Genomic DNA, 16,169 nt, shown 5'->3' with positions numbered 1-16,169 from the left:
ACAAGCAGGACAGAAAGGAATAATTTTTCAGGAGAAAGCACAGGGATATATTTCCACTATTACACATTACAGTGCAACAATAGGTGCAGACAAAAGAATTGTTCAAAGAAATTTGATTAAATTCATACAAAACATGTATTTGGAAACATTTATTCACTAACCAGGGGTTCTCATCTTTATGTGGCAACACATTGATGTTTGGGAGAGGTGTGTTGCAAGCAATTTATTGACTATAATAAAGGCTTAAAGCTTGTGAATGATCTACTTTACCTATGATTCTTTTTATTAGAAATAAATATTTAAAGCTATTTGTAAATCATTTCATCCCCAATCATTTGCCTTAGAGATGACTGATTGGGAGAGAAAGAAGCAGAGTTGTTGCTCTCTGGCTGGGAACTGAACAGAACGTGCCACATGGTCTCCATTGGAACCATTGCTCTTACAGGGCCATGGTGCCACATTTATGCCCCAACAAGCTGTTCTTTTCCTCGGGTGTCTAAGATGTTTGCACCAGAACCATTGAACAGAAATGTCCTCCAGTGGTCAGCTGAGATGTCCCTTCTTAACCTTTCTCTGTAGGTCTGACTAAAGTGCTGGATTTTATATCTCTCCTGTTCCCCTGACTTTCACCTGAGTTGTTCGTGAACAGTCTTTGAGACCCAAGCTTTGGGTCCCTGTTTAGCTTGGAGGCCACTGGGAGTATCAGACTCTGTGATGCCAAGGTCAAGGACCTAAGACACCTTCTCACAGGCAGGGCATCGCAGGCCAGTCCTTCTCCACTCTGACATACGTGTTCATGAGGGGGGCTCAGAATTTGCCAGTGGCTCTATGCTACCTCTGGCATAGGCTTGGGAGGAGTGCAGTTTTCTGTGAGACCTCTATAGAGTTACCCTCTTGTCAAAGTTAACACAGGTTAAGAAATGCAAATTTATGTCATGTTTCAGGCAGAGACAGATGTTGAGAAATATGTGCCCAATAAATCCTATATAGTCTCATCATGAGGCTGATATGGTAAATATAATTGGTGGAAAAATAAGTCAATAATTTCATCCTTTTTTAATTCCAAGAAATTCATTTAATCAGTGTTAGCATTAACTTTTGTTTTGACTTGTTTTGTTTCGTTGTTGCTACTGATTGAACTGATTCTCCGGAGATTGAAAAGAGGTAGGTATTTTTCTTATTTGGTCCTTTCTCTCTCTCTTTATTTTATGGAATTATGGAATGCAGAAAATGGAATTGGAAAGAGTATAGCCTTTAGAGTCAGATGGGCATGGGTTAAATCTCAGCCACTAATATAGTAGCCAGGTAACTTGAAGCATCAGTTTCCCCACCATCAGAGTGAACAGGCAACCTACAGAATGGGAGAAAATTTTTGCAATTGACCCATCTGACAAAGGGCTAATATCCAGAATCTATAAAGAACTCAAACAAATTTACAAGAAAAAAATCAAACCACTCCATCAAAAAGTGGGCAAAGGATATGAACAGACAATTCTCAAAAGAAGAGATTTATGCAGCCTACAGACACATGAAAAAATGCTCATCATCACTGCTCATCAGAGAAATGCAAATCAAAACCACAATGAGATACCATCTCACACCAGTTAGAATGGCAATCATTAAAAAGTCAGTAAACAACAGGTGCTGGAGAGGTTGTGGAGAAATGGAACACTTTTACACTGTTGGTGGGACTGTAAACTAGTTCAACAATTGTGAAAGACAGTGTGGTGATTCTCAAGGATCTAGAACTAGAAATACCATTTGACTCAGTCATCCCATTACTGGGTATATACCCAAAGGATTATAAATCATGCTGCTATAAAGACACATGCACACATATGTTTATTGTGGCACTATTCACAATAGCAAAGGCTTGGAACCAACCCAAATGTCCACCAATGATAGACTGGATTAAGAAAATGTGGCACATATACACCACGGAATACTATGCAGCCACAAAAAAGGATGAGTTCATGTCCTTTGTAGGGACATGGATGAAGCTGGAAACCATCATTCTCAGCAAACTATCCCAAGGACAGAAAACCAAACACTGCATGTTCTCACTCATAGGTGGGAATTGAACAATGAGAACACTTGGACACAGGGTGGGGAACATCACACACCAGGGCCTGTCATGGGGTGGCGGGAGGAAGGAGGGATAGCATTAGGAGATATACCTAATGTAAATGACAAGTTAATGGGTGCAGCACACCAACATGGCGCATGTATACATATGTGACAAACCTGCACGTTGTGCACATGTACCCTAGAACTTAAAGTATAATAATAAAAAAAGCATCAGTTTCCTTACTTGCAAATCTTAATCAATTCCTACTATATAAGGTTGTTGTGATACATACATGAGACTGAGTGTGCAAAGCACCCAGTGCAGCTCCTGGTACCTTGTAAGTACTTAATAAGCAGTAGCCACCATTATAATTGGGGCTATCGTTACTGTCAATCACAGGGCTATGGAGGGATGGAAGGGAAACTGGGATTGTTTGTTAAGCCAGTTTCTGTTATTCGGTCAATCATATACAAAAAACACACTATGAACAGTGGTGCAGAGCAGAGTGTTCTGTGAAAGGGAAGATATTCCATTTACATTTTATGTATTTTTCACTTATGTGAAATTTTTCAGTGAGCACGTGCTACTTTTGAAATTTAAAATTCCTATATAGTTTTTATTTTAAAAATGAAATGTTAAGGACAAGACTCCCTGTATAGTTCCTCAACTTTTCCTGTGAATCTATAATTGTTCCAAAATAAAACATTTTAAAATCTCTATTTGATAAATAACATAAAATAAAGGAGATATATACATATATATATATATATATATAGAGAGAGAGAGAGAGAGAGAAAGAGAGAGAGAGAGAGATTACATAAGATTGGAGCCAAGGAGGCTTTTCGTCATGTGAAATGTTTACCTTCCTGGAAAATGTTCATAAACACCAAAAGTGGATTTCCACAAGGTAGGTGAATACTAAGAGATGACTGATATACTTGGTCTGATCTGATCTTATGACATAAGAAATTTTCATGGTCAAAAAATGCTATGTTTTCACATTGAAAGAACAGTGGAATCTTGGAGCTAAAAAGGACTATAAGAATCAACTCAAATGATCTTCACTTGAGACATGAGTTAATCTTTGCAGGAGATGCAGCTATCCAGCCTCTATTTGAATATCTCCAGTACTGTCATCTCATTACTCTATATATTATAAAATGCTTGCTTAAGTAGCCTAAATGCAGTTAATGAAATAAGAAGTTGCAATGTTAAAAAAATAAAGAAAGAATAGTTATCAGGTCTCTATACTTATATTTATACACTTCAATTAAGTAGAAAGGTGGAGATTTCAATTCATATGCCAAGTGGATTACCAAGAAATTCTTGGAATGAAGCAAATAAATAGACTTGTGAGCATGTAACTGAATATTCATACATTGTTATGAAAAGGGGGTGTTGCTTAGTAGTCAAAAATGAGACTCTGAATTCAGAATAGCAGGATAAACTCTTAAAGTCTCAGTTTTCTTATCTGCAAAATGGGGTTAATAGCAGTATTTACACTTTTTAGTTGTTTTGAGAATAAATGGGATAATCCATGAAGATTGCCTGGCACACAGCACATGCTCAACAAGTATTAATAAGATGAACAGTGTTGGTATTAGTAATATATACAAGAGGATAGGAAAACACAGTGCCTTACTTTGAGGTGGCCTTGACTGGCTAATCACATATTTTCCAGGAAGGTGTCCAGTGCTGAATAGGTGAGAACAACAAGGTCATCTTTTTTATCATCACCATAGGCTGTTGAGACACAAGGGACCTCAGAGGTCAACCAGTCTGGATCTTTGTTTAGGAAGCAATGAAACAGAAGCCTAAATCATACTCTAATAGAAGTAAATCTCTAGGTTACTCCCTTCATAATTTTTAAAGAATATGTGATTCGAGACAAATAGGAGGTAGACAAAAGTTGGAGCAACTCAGAAGGAAGGAGCCAATTCTGGGTACCAGCCTCCATGGCTTTGCTTCTCTGCTCCCTTTACCTCAAATGATTATCCCCATATTTCTGCCTGTTTAAATCCTTTAACGTCCACCACAGTGTTATGTCTTTAAAAATCTTTTGATATCTCTAATCCCACAGACGTTCTTTATGGTGCTTCTATATTCATCAAACATTTATTGAATGCATGCTTGTACATGAGGCTCCAGGCTACGTTTTCATACAGAATTGAAAGGCTCAGACTGTAACTTCAAGGTATTTGTATTTAAGATGGAAATGGGGGCTTTGAGCAAGCACTGAGTGTCCTCTTCCTACAAGTGTTTAGCCAGGGGCTATCTGACCAAAGATTAATAAAGAAAAATAATAATAATAATTTAAAAAGTAAACAAAATGTCACAAAGCTTTCTGTCTCATATTGTAGTTTATCTTCCCATTAGATTGTTTGCTTATTGAAGATAGGAATAAGGTCTTACTCCCCTTTGAGTCTCTTTATAATACCTGTTATAGAGCTGTATTAGACCCTATGGAGGAACTAAATTGGTTTGAATTGAAAACTAGCCACTACCAAAGAAAGATTATTGCAAAATGCTGAAAGAAAATAAGAATTTCATAGCTTGAAGAATTTTATAGCTAGAAGGCACTTACATGTCATAAGAGGTAGCAATTTGTCTTTCCTTTTTCCTTTACAATAGGAGAAGTGCAGGTGAGATATAAAGGAATGAAAGAAATATTAAATGCTGGAATAAATTTCTGAGATGCAATGGAGAATTTTTCTTGACAAATTTATTAAGAAAAGACTTAACCTACTAATTTTAGGGGTAAGTGTAGCTCTGTTAGGTGGAAATAGCTTACACTTGCTGCTCAAGTGTGGTCCCTGGGTCAGCAGCATTGGTGTTGCCGGGGAACTTACTGGAACTGCAGGTTATTTACATGCACATTCAAGTTTGGGAATGCACTGGCCTGCACAATGACCTCTGAATATGCCATCTGGTTCCAGGCACTCATATTATGGGGGAGAATACAAATAGAAATCTAGGCCAGGTGAAAATAATTCATAAATTCATGGCAATAAATTAACTTTACCACAAGCACCTGAAATAATTTGGGTTTTCTTTTAGAGAAATTGTCCTGCATACTGGTATTCTGTGTGTGTGTGAGCGCGCGCATGCATGCGTGTGTGCGTGTGCGTGTGTGTGTGCACGCGTGTGGTTTAAGTAGATCAGCAATTTACCGGGCAACATGAAAATTCAATTTAAAAAGTTTAATGATTGCTTTGTGTTACTGAAATTAAGTATAAGTAGATGTTACCCTGATGTGCTGTAAGGATTTTCAAAATCACATCAGTTACTCTGGTTAATGTATGCCTCGTTTTGTTTCTTTTGAGGAAATAAACCCCTTAAGGTTAGTCAACAAAACATTTCATTTATTGCCAAAGCAAAAAAAAAAAAAAAATCCTCTGTTAAGACCTCTACGCTTGTTTATTTTCCACAGTTTATATTTAGATTTAAAAATTATTTATGCTTAACTTCAGTACCAACTTTCTATTGAAATTTAAATACTTTAAGCTCCTGAAGCCCCCGAGATTTGGAATTTTTAATGAAAGCTGTACTGGCATATTAATCACATGCCTTGAATTCTCAGAATCAAAGAATGCATGGGCTTTCAAGACTATAGAGCAGTTTGCAAATATAAGATATTATCAGTATCACTACTAATAATTATTATATGACTTAAACCCTCTGTGCCTCAGTTTATTTATCTCCAAAATGGGTATGGTAGGTTGTCTTATAGGTTATTATGTGAATCAAATAAGTTAATAAATGTAAAAAGCTGAGATGTAATACATGTAAAAAGTTAGCACATAATAGAGATTTAACTAGTGTTAGCTATTATTATCTAACGTTTGTTTCTATCCATTACTCAGTTTGAAAAATACTGTTTGAATTCAGGTATGTAAAAATGTTGCATCTTTTCAAAGAAACTCATTGGGTTTTCGTTGGATGCATTATACTAAAATCAATTTAATCATTAAAGAAAAACATACTTTGAAACTATTAAGCAAGATATATATTTTTCTTGTTGTTGTTGTTGTTTGTTGTGTTTTCTGAGATGGAGTCTTACTCTGTTGCCCAGGCTGGTTTGCAGTGGCACGATCTCGGCTCACTGCAACCTCCGCCTCCCAGGTTCAAGCAATTCTCCTGCCTCAGCCTCCTGAGTAGCTAGGATTACAGATGTGTGCCACCACACCCAGCTAATTTTTGTATTTTTAGTAGAGACAGGGTTTCACCATGTTGTCCAGGCTGGTCTCAAACTCCTGAACTTGTGATCTGCCCTCCTCAGCTTCCCAAAGTGCTGGGATTACAGGTGTTAGCCACCATGCCCAGCCTAAGCCAGATTCTTTTAAAAGCCAATTTTTTGGTACAAAACCAGTCTAAGAAAACTTACCCTCAAATTATTTTTTTCTATGAAATCTATCTATCTCCATGTGATCATGGAGAATAAAGTCATTATTATACGGGAGAGGGTTTTCAATGAGGCTGCCTATTCCTAGGAATAAGAATTTAAATTCAAAGGGACAAGTGTATATTGTATTACAGAAAGTGTCATGCATAGGTGGTGATTGCTAATAATAAATTTTAATGATGACGGTGGTGATCGTCTCAGTCCTTTTTGCATTGCTCTAAAAGAATACCTGATGCTGGGTAGTTCATAAAGAAAAGAATTTTATTTGGCTTACAGTTCTGGAGGCTGTACAAGAAGCATGGAACCAGCATCTTCTGGTGAGGGTCTCAGGAAGCTTCCAATCATGACAGAAAGGGAAGTGGAGCTGGCATGTAAAGTGGCGAGAGAGAAAGAACGAGAGAGAGGAGGAGATGCCAGGCTTTTTGACAATCAGTCATGACGTGAACTAATAGAATGAGAACTCACTCATTACTGCAAGGATGGCACCAAGCTGTTCATGAGAGATTCGTCCCCATGAGCCGAACTTCCCGCTAGGCCCCCCTTTCAACATCTGGGATCAAATTTCAGCATGAAATTTAGAGGGTGAAATAGCCAAACTACATCAGGGATGATGAGTAATAAGAAAAAATAAGGCCAGGCACAGTGGCTCACCCTGTAATCCCAACACTTTGGGAGGCTGAGGTTGGCAGATCACTTGAACCCAGGAGTTTGCAATCAGCCTGGGCAAATTGTCCAAACCCCGTCTCTGCAAATAATACAAAAAATTAGCCAGGTGGGGTGGTGCGTGCCTGTGATCCCAGCTACTTAGAAGGCTGAAGTGGGAGGATTGACAGCCTGGGAGGTTGAAGCTCCAGAGAGCCAAGATTGCACCACTGCACTCCAGCCTCGGCAACAGAGCCAACACAGCAAAACTCTCTCTCAAAAAAAAAAAAAAAAAAAAAAAAAAGAATAAGAAAAAATTCACATTACTACTTACCCATCTTATGCCCCTGGCCCACAAGAAATTAGATTAGTCAGTTAAACTACGGAAAAAAAGTTACATGTAGACATATATAGAGAGATTCTTTTTAATGCCCTATAAATATGTTCCTCAGGAACTGACTTCAACTAATATGAAGTCACATTTCAAGACCTTTATAATAAGCAGTGTGTGCAACTTCAGAAACCATATTTTAGAAAATCCCTGAAAATTTATATTCAGTTTTCTAATTTAGATATCCATAGACTGGGTGATGTTTGGATCAGTTTCCCAAAGTAAACTCTTCACAGAACCACCTTCCATGAGGAATTTCATTTCTTCCTGTGAATACATCTAGACATCTACCTATAAAAGAGATTTTCATATCTACCTTTTTGATATGAGGAGTGAAAAAAAAGTCACTGATTTTCAAATGACTCAAAGTTTATGCAGTTAACAGAGAAAACAGAATAAAACACACACATAACATCAGAAATTTCCAGGAGTACATGCAGATTCCCAGCTCAGTTCCAATGGTGATTTACTATAAATCATTGCTAATAAGGGATTAATAAGAGAAATGCTTATTATTTAGGGAAATTACTTAGGAAAAGCAATGCCTATAGCTGAGGTAGGTAGGGTTCTGAGTATTTTCAAATCCTTTCTGGATACCTCTTCACCACATTTTCTGTAAACACTGAGGAGCACAAGATTCCCACCTTAGCCTTCCTCTCCTCTCACTCTATCTATTCTTCTTGATTGAATTTATGTACACCTGTTGCTGCAACAGTTGTCTTCAGGATGACTCCCAAATTAGTATCTGCAGTTCTAGCCTGTCTCCTGAGACCAAATCCTGTATTTTGAACAGCCTATTGGGAATTTCTGCATAGAGATCCCACAGTTACCTAACATTCAACATTATTCGAATCCAATCTACTATCTCCTCCCCCTAAACCTGCTCTACCTCATGTATTTCCTACTTTAATTAATGATCCCACCAGCCAGCCAGCCTGCCCAAACTGATTCCATGTCCTCACACATCCTCACCACCCATGGACTTTAAAGCGCTTCAACTATGGCTTCCTCTCTGTGAACCAACGCTTCAGGGATTTTCTCCAAGCTCCAAAACATCTTTAGGTATAGACCATTTCATTTTAATCTGTTTTTAGCACTCAAACCACTCTTTGGGACCACACAAAGGTGTTTTAACCTGAGGCACATGGACTATCAACAATAGGCAGACTCTGTAACTCTTCTTGCCCATTCTCACACCAAAGCCTGGCTTCCAGGCAGACACATAGCGAGACCCACATCTCTGAAAAATATTTTTTTAATTGGCCCAGCATAGTGGTGTATGCCTCTAGTCCCAGCTACTTATGAGGCTGTCGCATGAGGACTGCTTGAGCCCAGGAGTTTGAGGCTGCAGTGAGCCATGATCACACCACTGTACTCCAGCCTGGGCAACAGAGTGAGACCCCATCTTAAAAACAAAGGTAGGAAAAAATATAGCCTGAAGAGACAATACAATCATAAAAACCAGACTCAAATATGAGAAATATTTTTAAACCATCAGACAAGGAATTTAAAATTATAATGATTAATCGCTTAAAAGCCTTAATGGAAAAAGTAACCAACCTGCAAGATCACATAGTTGATTTCAGCAGAGAGGTGAAAACTATAAGAAAAGATCAAATGGAAGTGCTATAAATGAAAAACACGGTAATAAAGATGAAGAATTCATTTAACAGGTTCTTCAATAAACTTGATACAGCTGAAGAAAGAATTCATGAATTTCAAAATAGGTCAACAGAGGCCAGGTGCAGTGGCTCACAGCAGTAATCCCAACACTTCGGGAAGCTGAGGTGAGTGGATCACCTGAGGTCAGGAGTTCGAGGTCAGCCAGGCCAACATGGTGAAACCCTGTCTCAGGCTGGGTGTGGTGGCTCACACTTGTAATCCCAGCACTTTGGGAGGCCGAGGTAGGTGGATCACGAGGTCAGGAGATCAAGACCATCCTGGCTAACATGGTGAAACCCCGTCCCTACCAAAATACAAAAACAAAATTAGCCGGGCGTGGTGGCGGGCGCCTGTAGTCCCAGCTACTCAGGAGGCTGAGGTGGGAGAATGGTGTGAACCCGGGATGGTGAGCTTGAGCTTGCAGTCAGCCGAGATTGTGCCACTGCACTCCAGCCTGGGTGACAGAGCGAGAGCGAGATTCCATCTCAAAAAAAAAAAAAAAAAAAAGAAAAGGAAAGAAAGAAAGAAACACCATCTCTACTAAAAACTACAAAAAAAGAAAAAAAAAGAAAAAAGAAAAAGCTGGATGCAGTGGTGGATGCAGTGGTGGATGCCTGTAATCTCAGCTACTCAGGAGGCTGACGGCAGAAGAATCTCTTGAAACTGAGAGGCAGAGGCTGTGGTGAGCCAAGATCATGCCACTGCACTCCAGCCTAGGTGACAGAGTGAGACTTCATCTCAAAAATTAAAAAAAGAAAAGAAAAGAAAAAAGAAAATAGGTCAACAGAAATTACACAAACCAAACACAAGGAGAAAAAAAAGAGTTAAAAGCAATTTTTAAGCCAGAGTATCCAAGAGATCTGGTATAGTACCAAACTGTCTAAAAATTGGAATTTGAGAAGGAAGAGACAAGTAGTAGGAGGAAAAAAACAACCAACAGGGCATCACAAATAAGAAATATAGCAGATTTCACATCAGAAACTACAGTCAAGTGCTAAATGAAATGGTGTGACATCTTTAAAGTGCTAAATGGGAAAAAAGAAAAAAAATAACCTGTTAACCTGAAGACATCCTTCAAATATTGAGAGAAATAAGGATTTTCTCAGACAAATAAAAACTGAGGGAATGTGCTGCCAACAAATATACTCTAAACAAATGTTAATGTAAGTTTTTCAGGTATAAGAAATATACTGTCAGAAACACAGATCTATACAAGCAAATGGAGAATGTTTGGAATGAATTAAATCAAGATAAATGTATTGGGTTGAATAGTGTTCCCCTAACATTCATGTCTAACCAGAATGTGATCTTATTTGGAAACAGGGCCTTTGAAGGTGTAATTATTTAAGTTAATATGAGATTATACTGGATTAAGGTGGGACCTAAACACAGTTAGTGGCATCATTATAAGAAAAGGAGAGGACAAATAAAGACACACACAAATGAGAGCACCATGCAAAAATAGAGGCAAAGACTGGAGTCATGCAGCTACAAGCCAAGGAACAACAGGGATTGTCAGGAACCACTAGCTGTTAGGGAGAAACAGAAAGGTATTCTTCCCTAGAGCCTTCAAATTGGGTTTTAAAAGGCAGTATCCAACTATATACTGTCTAAAAGAAACCCACTGTAAATATAAGGAGAGCGGAGAGTTGAAAGTAAAAGAAGAGAGAAAGATATACTACGCAAATGTTGCATAGTAAAAGTGGGCAAAGGATATATTAATTTTAGACAAAATAGACTTCAGAATGAAGAAAGATCACCAGGGCTTAAAAGGAATATTGCATAATGATAAATCAAATCTCCACAAAGACATTATCCTTTAAGTGTAAGCACCTGAAAAAGAACTTCAACTTACATGAGGCCAAACCTGACAGATCTGAAAGGAAAAATAGACAAATGCACAATTATAGTTAGAAACTTCTACACGCCTTTCTCATTAACAATAAATATCAAGCAGAGCATATTATTTGGCCATATAGAATAATAATATTAGAAAGATACCTAGAATATTCCCAAATATTGGCTATTAAACAATACATTTTAAGATAACTTATCTAGCAAAGAAAGTCTCAAAGGAAATTTTTAAATATTTTGAATTGAATGAAAATAAAAACAATAAATCAAAAATTCTGAAATACAGCTAAAGCAGGGTTTAGACAGAAATATATATCACTTAATATGTATATTAGAAAAGCCTGTATCTATAATCATTGACCTAAACTTCTGCCTTAGAGAAAGAAGAGGATAACAAACCCAAAGCAAACAAAAGTAAAGAAACAATAAAGATTGGAGAAAAAAATCAATGAAATTGAAACAATAGAGAAAAATCTGTGTAAATAAACTAGTTCTTTAAAAAGAGCAATAAGATTGATAAACATCTAGGCAGGCTGACTAAGAAAAAAAGACAGAGGACACAAATTATAAATGTCAGGAATAAGACAAGAGTGATCAATACTGACCCTACATTAAAAGGATAATTATGGAATACTACTACTTGACAGCATAGATGAAACACAACACTTTCTTGAAGACATCAGAAGGTCCCAAAACTCACTCAAGAAGAAATGGATAACCTGGGTAGTTCTATGTATGTTAAAGAAATTGAATGTTTAGTTTAAAACATTCCAAAAAAGAAAAGTCCAGGCCCATATGACTTGGGATTTTTTTTTCTTTTTTTTCTTTTCTTTTCTTTTTTCTTTTTTTTTGAAACTTGGTAGATTTTTACTTAAACAATAAATCACTAAAACAAAAAAAAAAAGAAAAGGAAAGGAAAAAAGGACAGGGTAATTGGAAAAACTTGAACATACTGACTTGATAATGCCTTAGTAGACATTATTTTTTTTATATTAATTTTTTAAGTTCTGAGGTACATGTGCAGGATGTGCATGTTTGTTACATAGATAAATGTGTGCCATGGTGGTTTGCTGCACCTAACAACCCATCACCTAGGTATTAAGCCCAGCATGCAAACGACCCCCATTAAAAAGTGGGCAAAGGATATAAACAGACACTTCTCAAAAAAAAGACATACTTGCAGCCAACAAACATATGAAAAAAACCTCAACATCACTGATCATTAGAGAAATGCAAATCAAAACCACAATGAGATACCATCTCACACCAGTCAGAATGGTGTTTATTAAATAGTCAAGAAACAACAGATGCTGGTGAGATTGTGGAGAAACAGGAACATTCTTACACTGTTGGTAGAAATGTAAATTAGTTCAACCATTGCGGAAGACAGTGTGGTGATTCCCCAAAGATTTAGAACTGGAAATATCATTTAACCCAGCAAACCCATTAACTGAGTATGGATCCAAAGGAATACAAATCATTCTTTCTTTCTGTTTTATTTTATTTTACTTTTTTTTTGGAGACAGAGTCTCACTCTGTCACCCAGGCTGGAGTGCAGTGGCGTGATCTCGGCTCACTGCAACCTCTGCCTCCCAGGTTCAAGCAATTCTCCTGCCTCAGCCTCCCGAGTAGCTGGGATTACAGGCACACACCACCACATCCGGCTAATTTTTTTGTATTTTTAGAAGGGACAGGGTTTCACCATGTTAGCCAGGATGATCTGTATTTCCTGAGCTCATGATCCACCCACCTCAGCCTCCCAAAGTGCTGAGATTATAGGCGTGAGCCACTGTGCCTGGCCTAACTCATTCTATTATAAAGATACATGCACGCATATGTTCTCTGCAGCATTATTCACAATACCAAAGACATGGAATAAACTCAAATGCCCATCAATGACAGACTGGATAAAGAAAATGTGGTATATATACATCATGGAATACTATGCAGCCATAAAAAGTAATGAGATCATGTCCTTTGCAGGGACATGGATGAAGCTGGAAGCCATTATCCTCAACAAACAAACACAGAAACAGAAAATCAAAAGCTGCATGTTCTCACTTATAAGTGAAAGCTGAACAATGAGATCACATGGACACAGGGAGGGAAACAACACTCACTGGGGCCTGCTGGGGAAGGGCAAAGCGAGTGGGAAGAACATCAGGCTTACATGATTTCACTGTTGAATTTGACCAGGCATTTGAGGAACACATTACACCAATTATAAACAATTTCTTGCAGAAAATACAAGAGAAGAGAAACTTCTGCACATATTTCATATGGCCAGCATGAGCCTGATAACAAAACTAGACAAAGATATTACAAGAAAACTAAAGATCATAAATATAGATGTAAAAGTCCTCAACAAAATATTAGCAAATTGAATCCAGAAGTATATAAAAAGAATAATACATTGCAATTAATTGAGATTGATTCTAGGAATGCAAAGTTAGTTTATCATTGAAAAAGTCAATCCATATAATTTACCATATTAACAGACTAAATAAGAAAACACATATATTATCTTAGTAGATGCAGAAAAATCATTTAAGAAGATTCAACATCCATTCATGATAAAACCTATCAATAAAGTAGGGATAAACTGGAACTTTTTAACCTAATAAACAGTATTGAGCACATATAATGCAGCAGGCATATAACTTATATTATCTCATATTAGTTTTCCCAACAATTGTTAAGATAGACACCATTAATATCAGAATACAATGAGCAAACTAAGAACAGAGATCAACTAACTTTTCCACTGTCTACATCTAGTAAATGGCAGACATAGAATTTCAAACCACATCTTTTAGGCTCAAGAGCCCGCTGTTTCTACTATATCATCTTCCCTTCAAGACAGAAAAAGAAATAAAAGTTGCAGTTCACGATAATGTTTCAGAGATTAGAAAGCATAGCTTAATACAAATTTGGCAATTGTATCAATTATCTTTTCAGGATGAACATAATAGTTTCTGAGCTTAAATCTAGGACTACTAAAGTTTAATAAGGAAAGAAGAAAAATATATAAGTAAAATATGTATTATTGGTTGAAATTTCTTATATCTTATAAACCTGAAAAAAATGTTTTAACTCTTATTGAGAAAAATAAAGTTATCTAAAACCAGGCTGACTTAAAATTTAATTCTGAGAAATAATCAGAAATGTTCACAGATACTCATGTCTGAAAATTTTCATTCCAGTATTTATAATAGCAAAAGGAATAGAAGCCATCTAAATGTTCAATCAAAAGAGAGATACTAAATTTATTTTGTGTGATGGAATAATACAGTGTAATTTTGGGAATTTGTGCTCCTAATATTTTAAACTCATAAGTAGAGATCAGGATTCATATATAGAGAAAAAGACTGGAATGGATAATACTGAAAGGTAGCATTGATTCCGCGGATGGTTTCATCCTTCTTTATATCTTTCTGCATTTTCTTAATTTTTCATAATAAAAATGTGTTACTTAAAAAATAAGATACTTACAAAAAGGAATTTAACACAGTGGAGTGCAATTTTAGAAAGGAGCTAATGCAGAGCCAGTGAGAAATGAGCTTACTTTAACATGGGGGTTAACAGCTTATTGCTGTTTTAAAACATCTCCATTTATTCATACCAGCCAGCAGCCATACAAAACCCTGTGCGAAGTTGTGATCTTCCTAAAGGTACTCCTGCATACTTCTTCAGGCTGCTGCGTATACATTATTTGACATGGCTCTGCAAGTTCAGAAACCCAATAGTGATGCTTTCAGTAGTTCTCATTATAGTTTCTTTTTTCTTATCATTTTGTAGCTGTGACATCATTTGAAATAAACAAACAAATGTCACTGAATTTGTCTTCCTGGGATTTTTCAACCATCCAACTGACAGGGCTTGTTCTTTCTGGTTTCATGATCATTTACCTAACAACCTGACAACTCTCCTAGGGAACATGCTCATAATGCAGGCCACCAGGGTCAGTCCTGCCCTCCAAACTCCAATGGGTTATTTCATCAGCAATCTGAGCTTCCTGGATATCTGCTACGTGTCTACCACCATCTTGGTCATGCCAGTGAACTTATTCCAGGAGAAGAAGACCATCTCCTATAAGGGCTGCCCTTCTCAGATCTTCTTCCTTGTGACATGAGCTGGCATTGAGGGTGTCTTTTTGGCTGCTATGGCTTATGACCACTATGTGGCTATTTGCCACCCTCTTCAATATGGGATCCTCATGAGTGTGAAGGTCTGTGTTTGTTTAATGACTTGGTCCTGGATGTGTGGGCTGGTGAATTCTGGGACACACACAGTGCTGACAGCTACAATTACTCTGTATGAACCCAAACCAGACCCACTGCTTGCTCTGCAGCATCCCATTGCTCCTGAGGCTCTCCTTCTCAGACACTCTGTCAGTGAGTCTGTGCTCCATGGGGCCAGTGCCACTGTTGGCCTGAGCCCCTGCCTGTTTACTGCAGCATCTGACATACTCATCATTTCTGCTATCCTTCAGATTCCCTCTCCTCAGGGCCAGAGAAAGATCTTTTCTACCTGGGCATCGCAACTCCCTGTGGTAGTGGTCTTCTTTGGGATATCCCCCTTCAACTATGACATGCCTAAGTAACTCCTAGCTACTTACCTAGGAACTTTGCTTTCAACAAAATTGAAGGAGGACCTAGTTCAGTAGTCAGATGGTACATCACTTTTTATATTTACTTAGACATTTACCATTTCTGATAATTTTTATCATTTCAAAAAGATTCTAGATTCCATCTGATATCATTTCTCTTCAGCCAGAAGAATGTTGTTTAGCATGTTCTATTATACAGCTCTTCCAGCAACATAATCTGTTAGTTTTCTTTCATCTGAGATTGTCATTATTTTACCTTAATTCTACAAGAATACTTTCTATAACCACAAAATTCTGGGTTGAAAGTTTTTTCCTTTGATTACTTTTTAAAATTGTGTTCCACTGTCGTCTGACCTGCATTGTTTATGATGAAAAGTCAATGAAAATTTAAATTTCTCCTGGTCCTCTGGCTATAATGTATCATTCTTTTCTAGTTGCTTTCAAGGTATTTTCTTTATCTCTGCTTTTTGGCAGTTCAATAAGAACCTTAAACATAAACAGATCAAACTCTTCTCTTAAAAAGTTTAAAATGGCTGAATGG

General features: G+C 37.3%; 1 pseudogene; it reads left to right on the top strand.

The window, feature by feature from the left end:
* The first annotated feature begins 14,845 nt into the window (after positions 1-14,845).
* Positions 14,846-15,622, top strand: LOC105518342 (annotated as a pseudogene).
* The last annotated feature ends 547 nt before the right edge of the window (positions 15,623-16,169 follow it).

This window comes from Colobus angolensis, unplaced genomic scaffold (genome assembly GCF_000951035.1).
Source record: "Colobus angolensis palliatus isolate OR3802 unplaced genomic scaffold, Cang.pa_1.0 Scaffold317, whole genome shotgun sequence".
NCBI lineage: Eukaryota > Metazoa > Chordata > Mammalia > Primates > Cercopithecidae > Colobus > Colobus angolensis.
The sequence above is the reverse complement of the archived record's forward strand: the minus strand, read 5'-3'. Positions and strand labels throughout refer to the sequence as shown.